Below are 17,335 nucleotides of genomic sequence, written 5' to 3'. Positions count from 1 at the left end.
CCTGGGCCGGGAGTCCACACAACCATTCCCTGTACCGCATGGTCGCATTGCTCTACATATGCCACCGGCACGCTGGCCTGGGGACTGTCCCCTGGGACCAGCACCTGCCCCAGAGCCAGCTGCCCCACCGTGATGCCCGCGTGCCGCCATCTACTGCGGCGCCTGCTGCATACGGTACGAGAAGCCACAAACGCCCAACTGCCACGCCCGAACACGACACCCAACGCCTCCTGTTCCTCACCTCACCCCTTACAAGCACGCCCTTCTCTCACCAGAGGGAGTCTAGCAAAGTCTCAGACACTTTTCAGTGGGGACAGTCTCCCGGGGAAACCCTTTCTGCAGAGCAGGGACACTCGTGCTCTTGCGCCACAAAGCCTTGTCACCACAGGGTTCCCTCTGAGCCTCTGTTTTGGGAAGAGAGGACAGGAGGATCACGCGTCTGTCTACCTGCCCCTGTCAGCTTCCCCGTGGGATGCTTTCCTCACCTCAGGGACCCCGAAGGGAGACACAAACACAGAGGGTTGCCTGTGTCTAATGCCCGGATTCCGAGAAGACCGCCCATCTCCGCCGGACTTGCCCTCCAATCCTGCCGGGACACAACCCAACGACTGCCCCACGTGGGTGTTGCCCCGCTGCACAATTTCACCAGAAAGAACCCAAGGAAGAACGTAAAAACCACGAGGACAACAAGGGCACACTGGGCGATTTAAGGAGAGACACCTGCTCGGGCCACAGTTCCCCAAGGCTGTCACACAGAAGGGTTTGTGTGCTGCCATCCTCCTAAACACCCCACCTGCTTCCAAGTTGAAAGAGGCAGGATGGCGAGCCTGGGGACATCAGCCGCTCCCGAGAACCACTTACCCTCAATGGCTAACGGGATCAGGGACCATGGGCCCCGGCCTGCAAAACACACCACCCTAACTTCAGGGTACGTGTGTGCCAGAAATCTGCTGAAATGACCCCTGGAGTCAACTGTCCCATCCCAGTCCTGGATCACAGCCTGCCAGGAAAGCACAGCCATCGGCTAAAATGAACAAGCAGGGGGACACAGCGTCCCAATGCCCTCCCTGCAACCGGAGGCCACCATGGCACGTCCCACCAAAGCCAAACAAACCCTCCAGGGGATTCACAAAGGTTACTCAACAATTTCCATGGGTGGGGGAGGGGGGGCACGTCGACGCACCCACAGATCTCTTCCTTTTCATTCTGCAGGGAGACACGCCCAGGCCTGGAAACCTGATGATCCCCACGCCCATAAGAGCAATCTGCAGACACTCACCCCAGGCACCTCAGCGGAAAGAAAACCAGTGTGCTCTCCCTGCTCCTGACTGCTGGCCCCTCATTCTGCCCAATCACCCCAGGGACTCAATCACCTCGGCCAACGAGAAAAATGACCCAGGCATGGGGCAAGGCGTGGCGTCCTGCACTATTCCCAACCAGAAGAACTTCTCTTCAGCGGGGGGACGAGGGTCCTAGGTGGCACGACCTCAAGGACCGAGCTTGGGCCTCACAGGCAGGCTAAGACTAACACTCGTGGAGCCCTGACAGTCCGAGGCGTGCCGTCCTGCCCTGGCCAACTGCAGTCAATCCACAGAGCCATCCTCTCGCCTGACAACTGCAAACTAACTGCCCAGGAAATCCTCTTTGCTCAACCAGGACCAGGTCCCAAGCCCAGACTAACCCAGCGGTGTCAGCCCCAGGAACAAACGGAAGCCGTCCCTCTCTCACCATTCCATGTGGCAGCAACGTGCTGGACCTCAGTTCGATGACGATGACGGTATAGAGTTTTCACTCATTTTGTTCAGCTTTCCAAGGAATGCATATGTGGAAGTCATCATCGATCCATGCACAGTTTCCGCCCCTGCGCTTTAGGGATATCTGCGTGCTGCGGGACACAGTTGCTCACCTGGTCGACAGCACTCGAGGGACCCCGTGCCTCACAGGTCCGGGAGCTCTTCACGTGTCTAGGGACGCCACTGTACGGAGCTCTTCCCTAGAGACCGCTGCCGTTCGTTCCATGGAAACACAATCTGGGGAAGTACAGAAGGAACACGGGTCCACTTTAGAACAGCAGACAGGGACACAGGGCCAAAGGTCAATGTGATTCACGTTCCTGACCCATGCCCCGCAGCTGAGTTGCCTGGGCTTCCCCTTTTGTGTGGACGCATGCCCGGCAGCGCCTGGGCCTGTAGCTCCCTGTCACATACGAAGGATGTTCCTACGTGCCCATCTCCAAGGTTTTCCCGAAGGACGAATTCCACACCCAGCTCCCTACCGACTCACACCCGTTAGTCAAGGGCCCTCGCTTGGCCCTCACACAAGACAAACAACACTGGCATAGTTCCAGGGGGACCGTTTCAGAGGGAAGCTCTTCCTTTCTGGGCAAAGAGCAGTTTCCTCCGGGCCGTGAGGCCTTTGGGACCGCGCTGCCCTTCAAAGTCCTAGCCTTAGGAGAAACGTCGCATCACGAGTCTACATCAACCTCGGAGCCTGCCTCCCAGGGCAAACTCCAGAACCCACAGGAAAGCCAGACGGGCACGATACTACTGGGCCACTAACATGCGGAGGCCCACAGCATCGAACACCTTCAGGACGTTGCCTCTCTAAACGGCCTCCGGATCAAGAAAGATCCCTCCACGGCCTGTGGGCGCCACCTCCATCCGACAAAACGCGGCCACTGATTCAGAGGAAGTAGCACAGCAGCAAAGACGGGAAAATGACCTAACAACTGGAAAAAAGGACGTATTGCCTCGGAGGGCCTGAGCGGCTCTCCACCTGCACGCACCTGTCACGTGGACGTCAGGCTCGGCATGCTCTCCCCAACCCCAGCTGCGCTGAGGGGACTGTGGAGTGTGCAGGCAAAACGCTCACCCGGAACGCCCAAGGGAAATCTTCCCTTTCACTAACGACGGGAAAGGGGAGCAAGGAACCCCTGCCTGCCCTATACACAACTTTGCCTGAAAGGAATTCCGGGCCAACACGAGCCCCGGGTGCCACATGGACAGGACACACACCCACACACACACAAAAAATACCCAGTCAGGCTCTGGAGGGGACACCTTCAAGAGACCAACGCCATCTGCACACCTGCCCTCACAAGACACACGGCACGGCATCCCACTCCCACCATTCTGGGGCCGGTGTGGCATTTGCCACTCCGTGGACACCATTCCACGCCCAAAGCAGACTCACAAAACTCACACACTCCCCACGAAGGGGTCACAGATTTCCCCCGTGGCACTCTACCCCTTCCATCTGCTGGGAGCCATCGCTGGCCCCGGAACCACTTTGACCCCTCTGGATGTATGGGCTCAACACGCAGACCTTCTCAGGGCTCCTCACAGAAGCAGAAACCGGAGGCCCCACCATCCCCCAACGCTGCCTGGCGAGGATGCCGCCCAACCCCTGCACACACTCCGAGATCCTCGGCCTAAGCTGGCGCTCTCTTCCCGAACACAAGGACACGTCTTCCACTGGGGGATGGGGCGATTAAACGGCATCGCCTCGAGGAACTCCCTTTATGCTTACAGGCAGGCTACTGGCTACATCTAACCATGCCAGCTGCACACTCACGTGCCAGAGCTGACTGGCGGTGTGCAACTCCACCCCGGCTGGCCACGGTCATTCCCACAAGCCGTCCGCTCGCCTCGGAACCGCCAACTGCTCTGAGGATACCCCGCCCGCAATGAAGACCACATTCTAAACTCGGACGGACCCCCCGGTGCCACACACGTGGACAAACGGCAGCAGGTCATCCCTCTCTCTCTATTCCCTGTCGGAGCAGCCTGCTGGACCTCAGTTCGATGAGGACGACGGTGTAGAGTTTTCACTCATTGTGTTCAGCTTTCCAAGGAATGCGTATTTGGGAGTCATCATCGATCCACGCACATCCTGTGGCCCTGCAACTTAGGAAAGTCAGTGTGTTTGCGGACAGAGATGCTTACCTTCGTGTCGGGTAGTGCAGTTTCCCACGACACACGTGTCCACGGGCTCCGCGGTCTTTCCGGGGATCTCAAAACAGCAACCACGTCCCACGCGGCCACTGGGGTTGTTTCCATGACAGCGCCACCTGCCCGGTGCAGAAGAAACACGGGCGTTCTTCACAAGGGGCCCGGGTAGCCAGATCCCAAGGGAAATGGCATTTGCCTCCGCTACTCAGCTATCTCTGGCGTGTGTCTAGGCTTCCTCGGCTTCACCGCTTCAGAGAATCATAATCCTAAGCATGACCCTCACACAGGTATGAGGCATGTAATAGCATATGGGGAATCATCCCACTACCGGGCACCGCCGCTGCGAAGAATGCTCCCAACTCCCTTGCTTCGGTGCCCGCAATGCCGTTCCAAAAGGCCCTGGCTGACTCTGCAGCTGACCAGGAAGCCTCTGACCTCCACTGGCTTTGGGACAAGACCGAGACTCCTGGCCCAACGGCCGCGGCCTGGGCCGGGAGTCCACACAACCATTCCCTGTACCGCATGGTCGCATTGCTCTACATATGCCACCGGCACGCTGGCCTGGGGACTGTCCCCTGGGACCAGCACCTGCCCCAGAGCCAGCTGCCCCACCGTGATGCCCGCGTGCCGCCATCTACTGCGGCGCCTGCTGCATACGGTACGAGAAGCCACAAACGCCCAACTGCCACCCCCGAACACGACACCCAACGCCTCCTGTTCCTCACCTCACCCCTTACAAGCACGCCCTTCTCTCACCAGAGGGAGTCTAGCAAAGTCTCAGACACTTTTCAGTGGGGACAGTCTCCCGGGGAAACCCTTTCTGCAGAGCAGGGACACTCGTGCTCTTGCGCCACAAAGCCTTGTCACCACAGGGTTCCCTCTGAGCCTCTGTTTTGGGAAGAGAGGACAGGAGGATCACGCGTCTGTCTACCTGCCCCTGTCAGCTTCCCCGTGGGATGCTTTCCTCACCTCAGGGACCCCGAAGGGAGACACAAACACAGAGGGTTGCCTGTGTCTAATGCCCGGATTCCGAGAAGACCGCCCATCTCCGCCGGACTTGCCCTCCAATCCTGCCGGGACACAACCCAACGACTGCCCCACGTGGGTGTTGCCCCGCTGCACAATTTCACCAGAAAGAACCCAAGGAAGAACGTAAAAACCACGAGGACAACAAGGGCACACTGGGCGATTTAAGCAGAGACACCTGCTCGGGCCACAGTTCCCCAAGGCAGTCACACAGAAGGGTTTGTGTGCTGCCATCCTCCTAAACACCCCACCTGCTTCCAAGTTGAAAGAGGCAGGATGGCGAGCCTGGGGACATCAGCCGCTCCCGAGAACCACTTACCCTCAATGGCTAACGGGATCAGGGACCATGGGCCCCGGCCTGCAAAACACACCACCCTAACTTCAGGGTACGTGTGTGCCAGAAATCTGCTGAAATGACCCCTGGAGTCAACTGTCCCATCCCAGTCCTGGATCACAGCCTGCCAGGAAAGCACAGCCATCGGCTAAAATGAACAAGCAGGGGGACACAGCGTCCCAATGCCCTCCCTGCAACCGGAGGCCACCATGGCACGTCCCACCAAAGCCAAACAAACCCTCCAGGGGATTCACAAAGGTTACTCAACAATTTCCATGGGTGGGGGAGGGGGGGCACGTCGACGCACCCACAGATCTCTTCCTTTTCATTCTGCAGGGAGACACGCCCAGGCCTGGAAACCTGATGATCCCCACGCCCATAAGAGCAATCTGCAGACACTCACCCCAGGCACCTCAGCGGAAAGAAAACCAGTGTGCTCTCCCTGCTCCTGACTGCTGGCCCCTCATTCTGCCCAATCACCCCAGGGACTCAATCACCTCGGCCAACGAGAAAAATGACCCAGGCATGGGGCAAGGCGTGGCGTCCTGCACTATTCCCAACCAGAAGAACTTCTCTTCAGCGGGGGCACGAGGGTCCTAGGTGGCACGACCTCAAGGACCGAGCTTGGGCCTCACAGGCAGGCTAAGACTAACACTCGTGGAGCCCTGACAGTCCGAGGCGTGCCGTCCTGCCCTGGCCAACTGCAGTCAATCCACAGAGCCATCCTCTCGCCTGACAACTGCAAACTAACTGCCCAGGAAATCCTCTTTGCTCAACCAGGACCAGGTCGCAAGCCCAGACTAACCCAGCGGTGTCAGCCCCAGGAACAAACGGAAGCCGTCCCTCTCTCACCATTCCATGTGGCAGCAACGTGCTGGACCTCAGTTCGATGACGATGACGGTATAGAGTTTTCACTCATTTTGTTCAGCTTTCCAAGGAATGCATATGTGGAAGTCATCATCGATCCATGCACAGTTTCCGCCCCTGCGCTTTAGGGATATCTGCGTGCTGCGGGACACAGTTGCTCACCTGGTCGACAGCACTCGAGGGACCCCGTGCCTCACAGGTCCGGGAGCTCTTCACGTGTCTAGGGACGCCACTGTACACCACTGTACGGAGCTCTTCCCTAGAGACCGCTGCCGTTCGTTCCATGGAAACACAATCTGGGGAAGTACAGAAGGAACACGGGTCCACTTTAGAACAGCAGACAGGGACACAGGGCCAAAGGTCAATGTGATTCACGTTCCTGACCCATGCCCCGCAGCTGAGTTGCCTGGGCTTCCCCTTTTGTGTGGACGCATGCCCGGCAGCGCCTGGGCCTGTAGCTCCCTGTCACATACGAAGGATGTTCCTACGTGCCCATCTCCAAGGTTTTCCCGAAGGACGAATTCCACACCCAGCTCCCTACCGACTCACACCCGTTAGTCAAGGGCCCTCGCTTGGCCCTCACACAAGACAAACAACACTGGCATAGTTCCAGGGGGACCGTTTCAGAGGGAAGCTCTTCCTTTCTGGGCAAAGAGCAGTTTCCTCCGGGCCGTGAGGCCTTTGGGACCGCGCTGCCCTTCAAAGTCCTAGCCTTAGGAGAAACGTCGCATCACGAGTCTACATCAACCTCGGAGCCTGCCTCCCAGGGCAAACTCCAGAACCCACAGGAAAGCCAGACGGGCACGATACTACTGGGCCACTAACATGCGGAGGCCCACAGCATCGAACACCTTCAGGACGTTGCCTCTCTAAACGGCCTCCGGATCAAGAAAGATCCCTCCACGGCCTGTGGGCGCCACCTCCATCCGACAAAACGCGGCCACTGATTCAGAGGAAGTAGCACAGCAGCAAAGACGGGAAAATGACCTAACAACTGGAAAAAAGGACGTATTGCCTCGGAGGGCCTGAGCGGCTCTCCACCTGCACGCACCTGTCACGTGGACGTCAGGCTCGGCATGCTCTCCCCAACCCCAGGTGCGCTGAGGGGACTGTGGAGTGTGCAGGCAAAACGCTCACCCGGAACGCCCAAGGGAAATCTTCCCTTTCACTAACGACGGGAAAGGGGAGCAAGGAACCCCTGCCTGCCCTATACACAACTTTGCCTGAAAGGAATTCCGGGCCAACACGAGCCCCGGGTGCCACATGGACAGGACACACACCCACACACACACAAAAAATACCCAGTCAGGCTCTGGAGGGGACACCTTCAAGAGACCAACGCCATCTGCACACCTGCCCTCACAAGACACACGGCACGGCATCCCACTCCCACCATTCTGGGGCCGGTGTGGCATTTGCCACTCCGTGGACACCATTCCACGCCCAAAGCAGACTCACAAAACTCACACACTCCCCACGAAGGGGTCACAGATTTCCCCCGTGGCACTCTACCCCTTCCATCTGCTGGGAGCCATCGCTGGCCCCGGAACCACTTTGACCCCTCTGGATGTATGGGCTCAACACGCAGACCTTCTCAGGGCTCCTCACAGAAGCAGAAACCGGAGGCCCCACCATCCCCCAACGCTGCCTGGCGAGGATGCCGCCCAACCCCTGCACACACTCCGAGATCCTCGGCCTAAGCTGGCGCTCTCTTCCCGAACACAAGGACACGTCTTCCACTGGGGGATGGGGCGATTAAACGGCATCGCCTCGAGGAACTCCCTTTATGCTTACAGGCAGGCTACTGGCTACATCTAACCATGCCAGCTGCACACTCACGTGCCAGAGCTGACTGGCGGTGTGCAACTCCACCCCGGCTGGCCACGGTCATTCCCACAAGCCGTCCGCTCGCCTCGGAACCGCCAACTGCTCTGAGGATACCCTGCCCGCAATGAAGACCACATTCTAAACTCGGACGGACCCCCCGGTGCCACACACGTGGACAAACGGCAGCAGGTCATCCCTCTCTCTCTATTCCCTGTCGGAGCAGCCTGCTGGACCTCAGTTCGATGAGGACGACGGTGTAGAGTTTTCACTCATTGTGTTCAGCTTTCCAAGGAATGCGTATTTGGGAGTCATCATCGATCCACGCACATCCTGTGGCCCTGCAACTTAGGAAAGTCAGTGTGTTTGCGGACAGAGATGCTTACCTTCGTGTCGGGTAGTGCAGTTTCCCACGACACACGTGTCCACGGGCTCCGTGGTCTTTCCGGGGATCTCAAAACAGCAACCACGTCCCACGCGGCCACTGGGGTTGTTTCCATGACAGCGCCACCTGCCCGGTGCAGAAGAAACACGGGCGTTCTTCACAAGGGGCCCGGGTAGCCAGATCCCAAGGGAAATGGCATTTGCCTCCGCTACTCAGCTATCTCTGGCGTGTGTCTAGGCTTCCTCGGCTTCACCGCTTCAGAGAATCATAATCCTAAGCATGACCCTCACACAGGTATGAGGCATGTAATAGCATATGGGGAATCATCCCACTACCGGGCACCGCCGCTGCGAAGAATGCCCCCAACTCCCTTGCTTCGGTGCCCGCAATGCCGTTCCAAAAGGCCCTGGCTGACTCTGCAGCTGACCAGGAAGCCTCTGACCTCCACTGGCTTTGGGACAAGACCGAGACTCCTGGCCCAACGGCCGCGGCCTGGGCCGGGAGTCCACACAACCATTCCCTGTACCGCATGGTCGCATTGCTCTACATATGCCACCGGCACGCTGGCCTGGGGACTGTCCCCTGGGACCAGCACCTGCCCCAGAGCCAGCTGCCCCACCGTGATGCCCGCGTGCCGCCATCTACTGCGGCGCCTGCTGCATACGGTACGAGAAGCCACAAACGCCCAACTGCCACGCCCGAACACGACACCCAACGCCTCCTGTTCCTCACCTCACCCCTTACAAGCACGCCCTTCTCTCACCAGAGGGAGTCTAGCAAAGTCTCAGACACTTTTCAGTGGGGACAGTCTCCCGGGGAAACCCTTTCTGCAGAGCAGGGACACTCGTGCTCTTGCGCCACAAAGCCTTGTCACCACAGGGTTCCCTCTGAGCCTCTGTTTTGGGAAGAGAGGACAGGAGGATCACGCGTCTGTCTACCTGCCCCTGTCAGCTTCCCCGTGGGATGCTTTCCTCACCTCAGGGACCCCGAAGGGAGACACAAACACAGAGGGTTGCCTGTGTCTAATGCCCGGATTCCGAGAAGACCGCCCATCTCCGCCGGACTTGCCCTCCAATCCTGCCGGGACACAACCCAACGACTGCCCCACGTGGGTGTTGCCCCGCTGCACAATTTCACCAGAAAGAACCCAAGGAAGAACGTAAAAACCACGAGGACAACAAGGGCACACTGGGCGATTTAAGCAGAGACACCTGCTCGGGCCACAGTTCCCCAAGGCTGTCACACAGAAGGGTTTGTGTGCTGCCATCCTCCTAAACACCCCACCTGCTTCCAAGTTGAAAGAGGCAGGATGGCGAGCCTGGGGACATCAGCCGCTCCCGAGAACCACTTACCCTCAATGGCTAACGGGATCAGGGACCATGGGCCCCGGCCTGCAAAACACACCACCCTAACTTCAGGGTACGTGTGTGCCAGAAATCTGCTGAAATGACCCCTGGAGTCAACTGTCCCATCCCAGTCCTGGATCACAGCCTGCCAGGAAAGCACAGCCATCGGCTAAAATGAACAAGCAGGGGGACACAGCGTCCCAATGCCCTCCCTGCAACCGGAGGCCACCATGGCACGTCCCACCAAAGCCAAACAAACCCTCCAGGGGATTCACAAAGGTTACTCAACAATTTCCATGGGTGGGGGAGGGGGGGCACGTCGACGCACCCACAGATCTCTTCCTTTTCATTCTGCAGGGAGACACGCCCAGGCCTGGAAACCTGATGATCCCCACGCCCATAAGAGCAATCTGCAGACACTCACCCCAGGCACCTCAGCGGAAAGAAAACCAGTGTGCTCTCCCTGCTCCTGACTGCTGGCCCCTCATTCTGCCCAATCACCCCAGGGACTCAATCACCTCGGCCAACGAGAAAAATGACCCAGGCATGGGGCAAGGCGTGGCGTCCTGCACTATTCCCAACCAGAAGAACTTCTCTTCAGCGGGGGGACGAGGGTCCTAGGTGGCACGACCTCAAGGACCGAGCTTGGGCCTCACAGGCAGGCTAAGACTAACACTCGTGGAGCCCTGACAGTCCGAGGTGTGCCGTCCTGCCCTGGCCAACTGCAGTCAATCCACAGAGCCATCCTCTCGCCTGACAACTGCAAACTAACTGCCCAGGAAATCCTCTTTGCTCAACCAGGACCAGGTCCCAAGCCCAGACTAACCCAGCGGTGTCAGCCCCAGGAACAAACGGAAGCCGTCCCTCTCTCACCATTCCATGTGGCAGCAACGTGCTGGACCTCAGTTCGATGACGATGACGGTATAGAGTTTTCACTCATTTTGTTCAGCTTTCCAAGGAATGCATATGTGGAAGTCATCATCGATCCATGCACAGTTTCCGCCCCTGCGCTTTAGGGATATCTGCGTGCTGCGGGACACAGTTGCTCACCTGGTCGACAGCACTCGAGGGACCCCGTGCCTCACAGGTCCGGGAGCTCTTCACGTGTCTAGGGACGCCACTGTACGGAGCTCTTCCCTAGAGACCGCTGCCGTTCGTTCCATGGAAACACAATCTGGGGAAGTACAGAAGGAACACGGGTCCACTTTAGAACAGCAGACAGGGACACAGGGCCAAAGGTCAATGTGATTCACGTTCCTGACCCATGCCCCGCAGCTGAGTTGCCTGGGCTTCCCCTTTTGTGTGGACGCATGCCCGGCAGCGCCTGGGCCTGTAGCTCCCTGTCACATACGAAGGATGTTCCTACGTGCCCATCTCCAAGGTTTTCCCGAAGGACGAATTCCACACCCAGCTCCCTACCGACTCACACCCGTTAGTCAAGGGCCCTCGCTTGGCCCTCACACAAGACAAACAACACTGGCATAGTTCCAGGGGGACCGTTTCAGAGGGAAGCTCTTCCTTTCTGGGCAAAGAGCAGTTTCCTCCGGGCCGTGAGGCCTTTGGGACCGCGCTGCCCTTCAAAGTCCTAGCCTTAGGAGAAACGTCGCATCACGAGTCTACATCAACCTCGGAGCCTGCCTCCCAGGGCAAACTCCAGAACCCACAGGAAAGCCAGACGGGCACGATACTACTGGGCCACTAACATGCGGAGGCCCACAGCATCGAACACCTTCAGGACGTTGCCTCTCTAAACGGCCTCCGGATCAAGAAAGATCCCTCCACGGCCTGTGGGCGCCACCTCCATCCGACAAAACGCGGCCACTGATTCAGAGGAAGTAGCACAGCAGCAAAGACGGGAAAATGACCTAACAACTGGAAAAAAGGACGTATTGCCTCGGAGGGCCTGAGCGGCTCTCCACCTGCACGCACCTGTCACGTGGACGTCAGGCTCGGCATGCTCTCCCCAACCCCAGGTGCGCTGAGGGGACTGTGGAGTGTGCAGGCAAAACGCTCACCCGGAACGCCCAAGGGAAATCTTCCCTTTCACTAACGACGGGAAAGGGGAGCAAGGAACCCCTGCCTGCCCTATACACAACTTTGCCTGAAAGGAATTCCGGGCCAACACGAGCCCCGGGTGCCACATGGACAGGACACACACCCACACACACACAAAAAATACCCAGTCAGGCTCTGGAGGGGACACCTTCAAGAGACCAACGCCATCTGCACACCTGCCCTCACAAGACACACGGCACGGCATCCCACTCCCACCATTCTGGGGCCGGTGTGGCATTTGCCACTCCGTGGACACCATTCCACGCCCAAAGCAGACTCACAAAACTCACACACTCCCCACGAAGGGGTCACAGATTTCCTCCGTGGCACTCTACCCCTTCCATCTGCTGGGAGCCATCGCTGGCCCCGGAACCACTTTGACCCCTCTGGATGTATGGGCTCAACACGCAGACCTTCTCAGGGCTCCTCACAGAAGCAGAAACCGGAGGCCCCACCATCCCCCAACGCTGCCTGGCGAGGATGCCGCCCAACCCCTGCACACACTCCGAGATCCTCGGCCTAAGCTGGCGCTCTCTTCCCGAACACAAGGACACGTCTTCCACTGGGGGATGGGGCGATTAAACGGCATCACCTCGAGGAACTCCCTTTATGCTTACAGGCAGGCTACTGGCTACATCTAACCATGCCAGCTGCACACTCACGTGCCAGAGCTGACTGGCGGTGTGCAACTCCACCCCGGCTGGCCACGGTCATTCCCACAAGCCGTCCGCTCGCCTCGGAACCGCCAACTGCTCTGAGGATACCCCGCCCGCAATGAAGACCACATTCTAAACTCGGACGGACCCCCCGGTGCCACACACGTGGACAAACGGCAGCAGGTCATCCCTCTCTCTCTATTCCCTGTCGGAGCAGCCTGCTGGACCTCAGTTCGATGAGGACGACGGTGTAGAGTTTTCACTCATTGTGTTCAGCTTTCCAAGGAATGCGTATTTGGGAGTCATCATCGATCCACGCACATCCTGTGGCCCTGCAACTTAGGAAAGTCAGTGTGTTTGCGGACAGAGATGCTTACCTTCGTGTCGGGTAGTGCAGTTTCCCACGACACACGTGTCCACGGGCTCCGCGGTCTTTCCGGGGATCTCAAAACAGCAACCACGTCCCACGCGGCCACTGGGGTTGTTTCCATGACAGCGCCACCTGCCCGGTGCAGAAGAAACACGGGCGTTCTTCACAAGGGGCCCGGGTAGCCAGATCCCAAGGGAAATGGCATTTGCCTCCGCTACTCAGCTATCTCTGGCGTGTGTCTAGGCTTCCTCAGCTTCACCGCTTCAGAGAATCATAATCCTAAGCATGACCCTCACACAGGTATGAGGCATGTAATAGCATATGGGGAATCATCCCACTACCGGGCACCGCCGCTGCGAAGAATGCTCCCAACTCCCTTGCTTCGGTGCCCGCAATGCCGTTCCAAAAGGCCCTGGCTGACTCTGCAGCTGACCAGGAAGCCTCTGACCTCCACTGGCTTTGGGACAAGACCGAGACTCCTGGCCCAACGGCCGCGGCCTGGGCCGGGAGTCCACACAACCATTCCCTGTACCGCATGGTCGCATTGCTCTACATATGCCACCGGCACGCTGGCCTGGGGACTGTCCCCTGGGACCAGCACCTGCCCCAGAGCCAGCTGCCCCACCGTGATGCCCGCGTGCCGCCATCTACTGCGGCGCCTGCTGCATACGGTACGAGAAGCCACAAACGCCCAACTGCCACGCCCGAACACGACACCCAACGCCTCCTGTTCCTCACCTCACCCCTTACAAGCACGCCCTTCTCTCACCAGAGGGAGTCTAGCAAAGTCTCAGACACTTTTCAGTGGGGACAGTCTCCCGGGGAAACCCTTTCTGCAGAGCAGGGACACTCGTGCTCTTGCGCCACAAAGCCTTGTCACCACAGGGTTCCCTCTGAGCCTCTGTTTTGGGAAGAGAGGACAGGAGGATCACGCGTCTGTCTACCTGCCCCTGTCAGCTTCCCCGTGGGATGCTTTCCTCACCTCAGGGACCCCGAAGGGAGACACAAACACAGAGGGTTGCCTGTGTCTAATGCCCGGATTCCGAGAAGACCGCCCATCTCCGCCGGACTTGCCCTCCAATCCTGCCGGGACACAACCCAACGACTGCCCCACGTGGGTGTTGCCCCGCTGCACAATTTCACCAGAAAGAACCCAAGGAAGAACGTAAAAACCACGAGGACAACAAGGGCACACTGGGCGATTTAAGGAGAGACACCTGCTCGGGCCACAGTTCCCCAAGGCTGTCACACAGAAGGGTTTGTGTGCTGCCATCCTCCTAAACACCCCACCTGCTTCCAAGTTGAAAGAGGCAGGATGGCGAGCCTGGGGACATCAGCCGCTCCCGAGAACCACTTACCCTCAATGGCTAACGGGATCAGGGACCATGGGCCCCGGCCTGCAAAACACACCACCCTAACTTCAGGGTACGTGTGTGCCAGAAATCTGCTGAAATGACCCCTGGAGTCAACTGTCCCATCCCAGTCCTGGATCACAGCCTGCCAGGAAAGCACAGCCATCGGCTAAAATGAACAAGCAGGGGGACACAGCGTCCCAATGCCCTCCCTGCAACCGGAGGCCACCATGGCACGTCCCACCAAAGCCAAACAAACCCTCCAGGGGATTCACAAAGGTTACTCAACAATTTCCATGGGTGGGGGAGGGGGGGCACGTCGACGCACCCACAGATCTCTTCCTTTTCATTCTGCAGGGAGACACGCCCAGGCCTGGAAACCTGATGATCCCCACGCCCATAAGAGCAATCTGCAGACACTCACCCCAGGCACCTCAGCGGAAAGAAAACCAGTGTGCTCTCCCTGCTCCTGACTGCTGGCCCCTCATTCTGCCCAATCACCCCAGGGACTCAATCACCTCGGCCAACGAGAAAAATGACCCAGGCATGGGGCAAGGCGTGGCGTCCTGCACTATTCCCAACCAGAAGAACTTCTCTTCAGCGGGGGGACGAGGGTCCTAGGTGGCACGACCTCAAGGACCGAGCTTGGGCCTCACAGGCAGGCTAAGACTAACACTCGTGGAGCCCTGACAGTCCGAGGTGTGCCGTCCTGCCCTGGCCAACTGCAGTCAATCCACAGAGCCATCCTCTCGCCTGACAACTGCAAACTAACTGCCCAGGAAATCCTCTTTGCTCAACCAGGACCAGGTCCCAAGCCCAGACTAACCCAGCGGTGTCAGCCCCAGGAACAAACGGAAGCCGTCCCTCTCTCACCATTCCATGTGGCAGCAACGTGCTGGACCTCAGTTCGATGACGATGACGGTATAGAGTTTTCACTCATTTTGTTCAGCTTTCCAAGGAATGCATATGTGGAAGTCATCATCGATCCATGCACAGTTTCCGCCCCTGCGCTTTAGGGATATCTGCGTGCTGCGGGACACAGTTGCTCACCTGGTCGACAGCACTCGAGGGACCCCGTGCCTCACAGGTCCGGGAGCTCTTCACGTGTCTAGGGACGCCACTGTACGGAGCTCTTCCCTAGAGACCGCTGCCGTTCGTTCCATGGAAACACAATCTGGGGAAGTACAGAAGGAACACGGGTCCACTTTAGAACAGCAGACAGGGACACAGGGCCAAAGGTCAATGTGATTCACGTTCCTGACCCATGCCCCGCAGCTGAGTTGCCTGGGCTTCCCCTTTTGTGTGGACGCATGCCCGGCAGCGCCTGGGCCTGTAGCTCCCTGTCACATACGAAGGATGTTCCTACGTGCCCATCTCCAAGGTTTTCCCGAAGGACGAATTCCACACCCAGCTCCCTACCGACTCACACCCGTTAGTCAAGGGCCCTCGCTTGGCCCTCACACAAGACAAACAACACTGGCATAGTTCCAGGGGGACCGTTTCAGAGGGAAGCTCTTCCTTTCTGGGCAAAGAGCAGTTTCCTCCGGGCCGTGAGGCCTTTGGGACCGCGCTGCCCTTCAAAGTCCTAGCCTTAGGAGAAACGTCGCATCACGAGTCTACATCAACCTCGGAGCCTGCCTCCCAGGGCAAACTCCAGAACCCACAGGAAAGCCAGACGGGCACGATACTACTGGGCCACTAACATGCGGAGGCCCACAGCATCGAACACCTTCAGGACGTTGCCTCTCTAAACGGCCTCCGGATCAAGAAAGATCCCTCCACGGCCTGTGGGCGCCACCTCCATCCGACAAAACGCGGCCACTGATTCAGAGGAAGTAGCACAGCAGCAAAGACGGGAAAATGACCTAACAACTGGAAAAAAGGACGTATTGCCTCGGAGGGCCTGAGCGGCTCTCCACCTGCACGCACCTGTCACGTGGACGTCAGGCTCGGCATGCTGTCCCCAACCCCAGCTGCGCTGAGGGGACTGTGGAGTGTGCAGGCAAAACGCTCACCCGGAACGCCCAAGGGAAATCTTCCCTTTCACTAACGACGGGAAAGGGGAGCAAGGAACCCCTGCCTGCCCTATACACAACTTTGCCTGAAAGGAATTCCGGGCCAACACGAGCCCCGGGTGCCACATGGACAGGACACACACCCACACACACACAAAAAATACCCAGTCAGGCTCTGGAGGGGACACCTTCAAGAGACCAACGCCATCTGCACACCTGCCCTCACAAGACACACGGCACGGCATCCCACTCCCACCATTCTGGGGCCGGTGTGGCATTTGCCACTCCGTGGACACCATTCCACGCCCAAAGCAGACTCACAAAACTCACACACTCCCCACGAAGGGGTCACAGATTTCCCCCGTGGCACTCTACCCCTTCCATCTGCTGGGAGCCATCGCTGGCCCCGGAACCACTTTGACCCCTCTGGATGTATGGGCTCAACACGCAGACCTTCTCAGGGCTCCTCACAGAAGCAGAAACCGGAGGCCCCACCATCCCCCAACGCTGCCTGGCGAGGATGCCGCCCAACCCCTGCACACACTCCGAGATCCTCGGCCTAAGCTGGCGCTCTCTTCCCGAACACAAGGACACGTCTTCCACTGGGGGATGGGGCGATTAAACGGCATCGCCTCGAGGAACTCCCTTTATGCTTACAGGCAGGCTACTGGCTACATCTAACCATGCCAGCTGCACACTCACGTGCCAGAGCTGACTGGCGGTGTGCAACTCCACCCCGGCTGGCCACGGTCATTCCCACAAGCCGTCCGCTCGCCTCGGAACCGCCAACTGCTCTGAGGATACCCCGCCCGCAATGAAGACCACATTCTAAACTCGGACGGACCCCCCGGTGCCACACACGTGGACAAACGGCAGCAGGTCATCCCTCTCTCTCTATTCCCTGTCGGAGCAGCCTGCTGGACCTCAGTTCGATGAGGACGACGGTGTAGAGTTTTCACTCATTGTGTTCAGCTTTCCAAGGAATGCGTATTTGGGAGTCATCATCGATCCACGCACATCCTGTGGCCCTGCAACTTAGGAAAGTCAGTGTGTTTGCGGACAGAGATGCTTACCTTCGTGTCGGGTAGTGCAGTTTCCCACGACACACGTGTCCACGGGCTCCGCGGTCTTTCCGGGGATCTCAAAACAGCA

General features: G+C 58.5%; 8 non-coding genes across 8 annotated transcripts; all 8 read right to left on the bottom strand.

The window, feature by feature from the left end:
- Window positions 1-1,752: 1,752 nt before the first annotated feature.
- Window positions 1,753-1,844, bottom strand: LOC138382147 (small nucleolar RNA SNORD116). Its single transcript, XR_011233302.1, has one exon. It is a non-coding gene; the product is annotated as a small nucleolar RNA SNORD116 (small nucleolar RNA).
- Window positions 1,845-3,790: 1,946 nt separating this feature from the next.
- On the bottom strand, window positions 3,791-3,882 carry LOC138382164 (small nucleolar RNA SNORD116). The gene has a single exon (XR_011233319.1). It is a non-coding gene; the product is annotated as a small nucleolar RNA SNORD116 (small nucleolar RNA).
- Window positions 3,883-6,186: 2,304 nt separating this feature from the next.
- On the bottom strand, window positions 6,187-6,278 carry LOC138382146 (small nucleolar RNA SNORD116). Its single transcript, XR_011233301.1, has one exon. It is a non-coding gene; the product is annotated as a small nucleolar RNA SNORD116 (small nucleolar RNA).
- A 1,956-nt stretch (window positions 6,279-8,234) lies between these two features.
- On the bottom strand, window positions 8,235-8,326 carry LOC138382163 (small nucleolar RNA SNORD116). Its single transcript, XR_011233318.1, has one exon. It is a non-coding gene; the product is annotated as a small nucleolar RNA SNORD116 (small nucleolar RNA).
- A 2,304-nt stretch (window positions 8,327-10,630) lies between these two features.
- Window positions 10,631-10,722, bottom strand: LOC138382144 (small nucleolar RNA SNORD116). The gene has a single exon (XR_011233300.1). It is a non-coding gene; the product is annotated as a small nucleolar RNA SNORD116 (small nucleolar RNA).
- A 1,946-nt stretch (window positions 10,723-12,668) lies between these two features.
- LOC138382162 (small nucleolar RNA SNORD116) lies at window positions 12,669-12,760 on the bottom strand. The gene has a single exon (XR_011233317.1). It is a non-coding gene; the product is annotated as a small nucleolar RNA SNORD116 (small nucleolar RNA).
- Window positions 12,761-15,064: 2,304 nt separating this feature from the next.
- LOC138382143 (small nucleolar RNA SNORD116) lies at window positions 15,065-15,156 on the bottom strand. Its single transcript, XR_011233299.1, has one exon. It is a non-coding gene; the product is annotated as a small nucleolar RNA SNORD116 (small nucleolar RNA).
- A 1,946-nt stretch (window positions 15,157-17,102) lies between these two features.
- LOC138382161 (small nucleolar RNA SNORD116) lies at window positions 17,103-17,194 on the bottom strand. The gene has a single exon (XR_011233316.1). It is a non-coding gene; the product is annotated as a small nucleolar RNA SNORD116 (small nucleolar RNA).
- Window positions 17,195-17,335: the final 141 nt, after the last annotated feature.

The sequence above is a fragment of the Eulemur rufifrons genome, chromosome 3 (genome assembly GCF_041146395.1).
Source record: "Eulemur rufifrons isolate Redbay chromosome 3, OSU_ERuf_1, whole genome shotgun sequence".
Taxonomy (NCBI): domain Eukaryota; kingdom Metazoa; phylum Chordata; class Mammalia; order Primates; family Lemuridae; genus Eulemur; species Eulemur rufifrons.
This window is presented reverse-complemented; position numbering and strand designations above follow the sequence as displayed.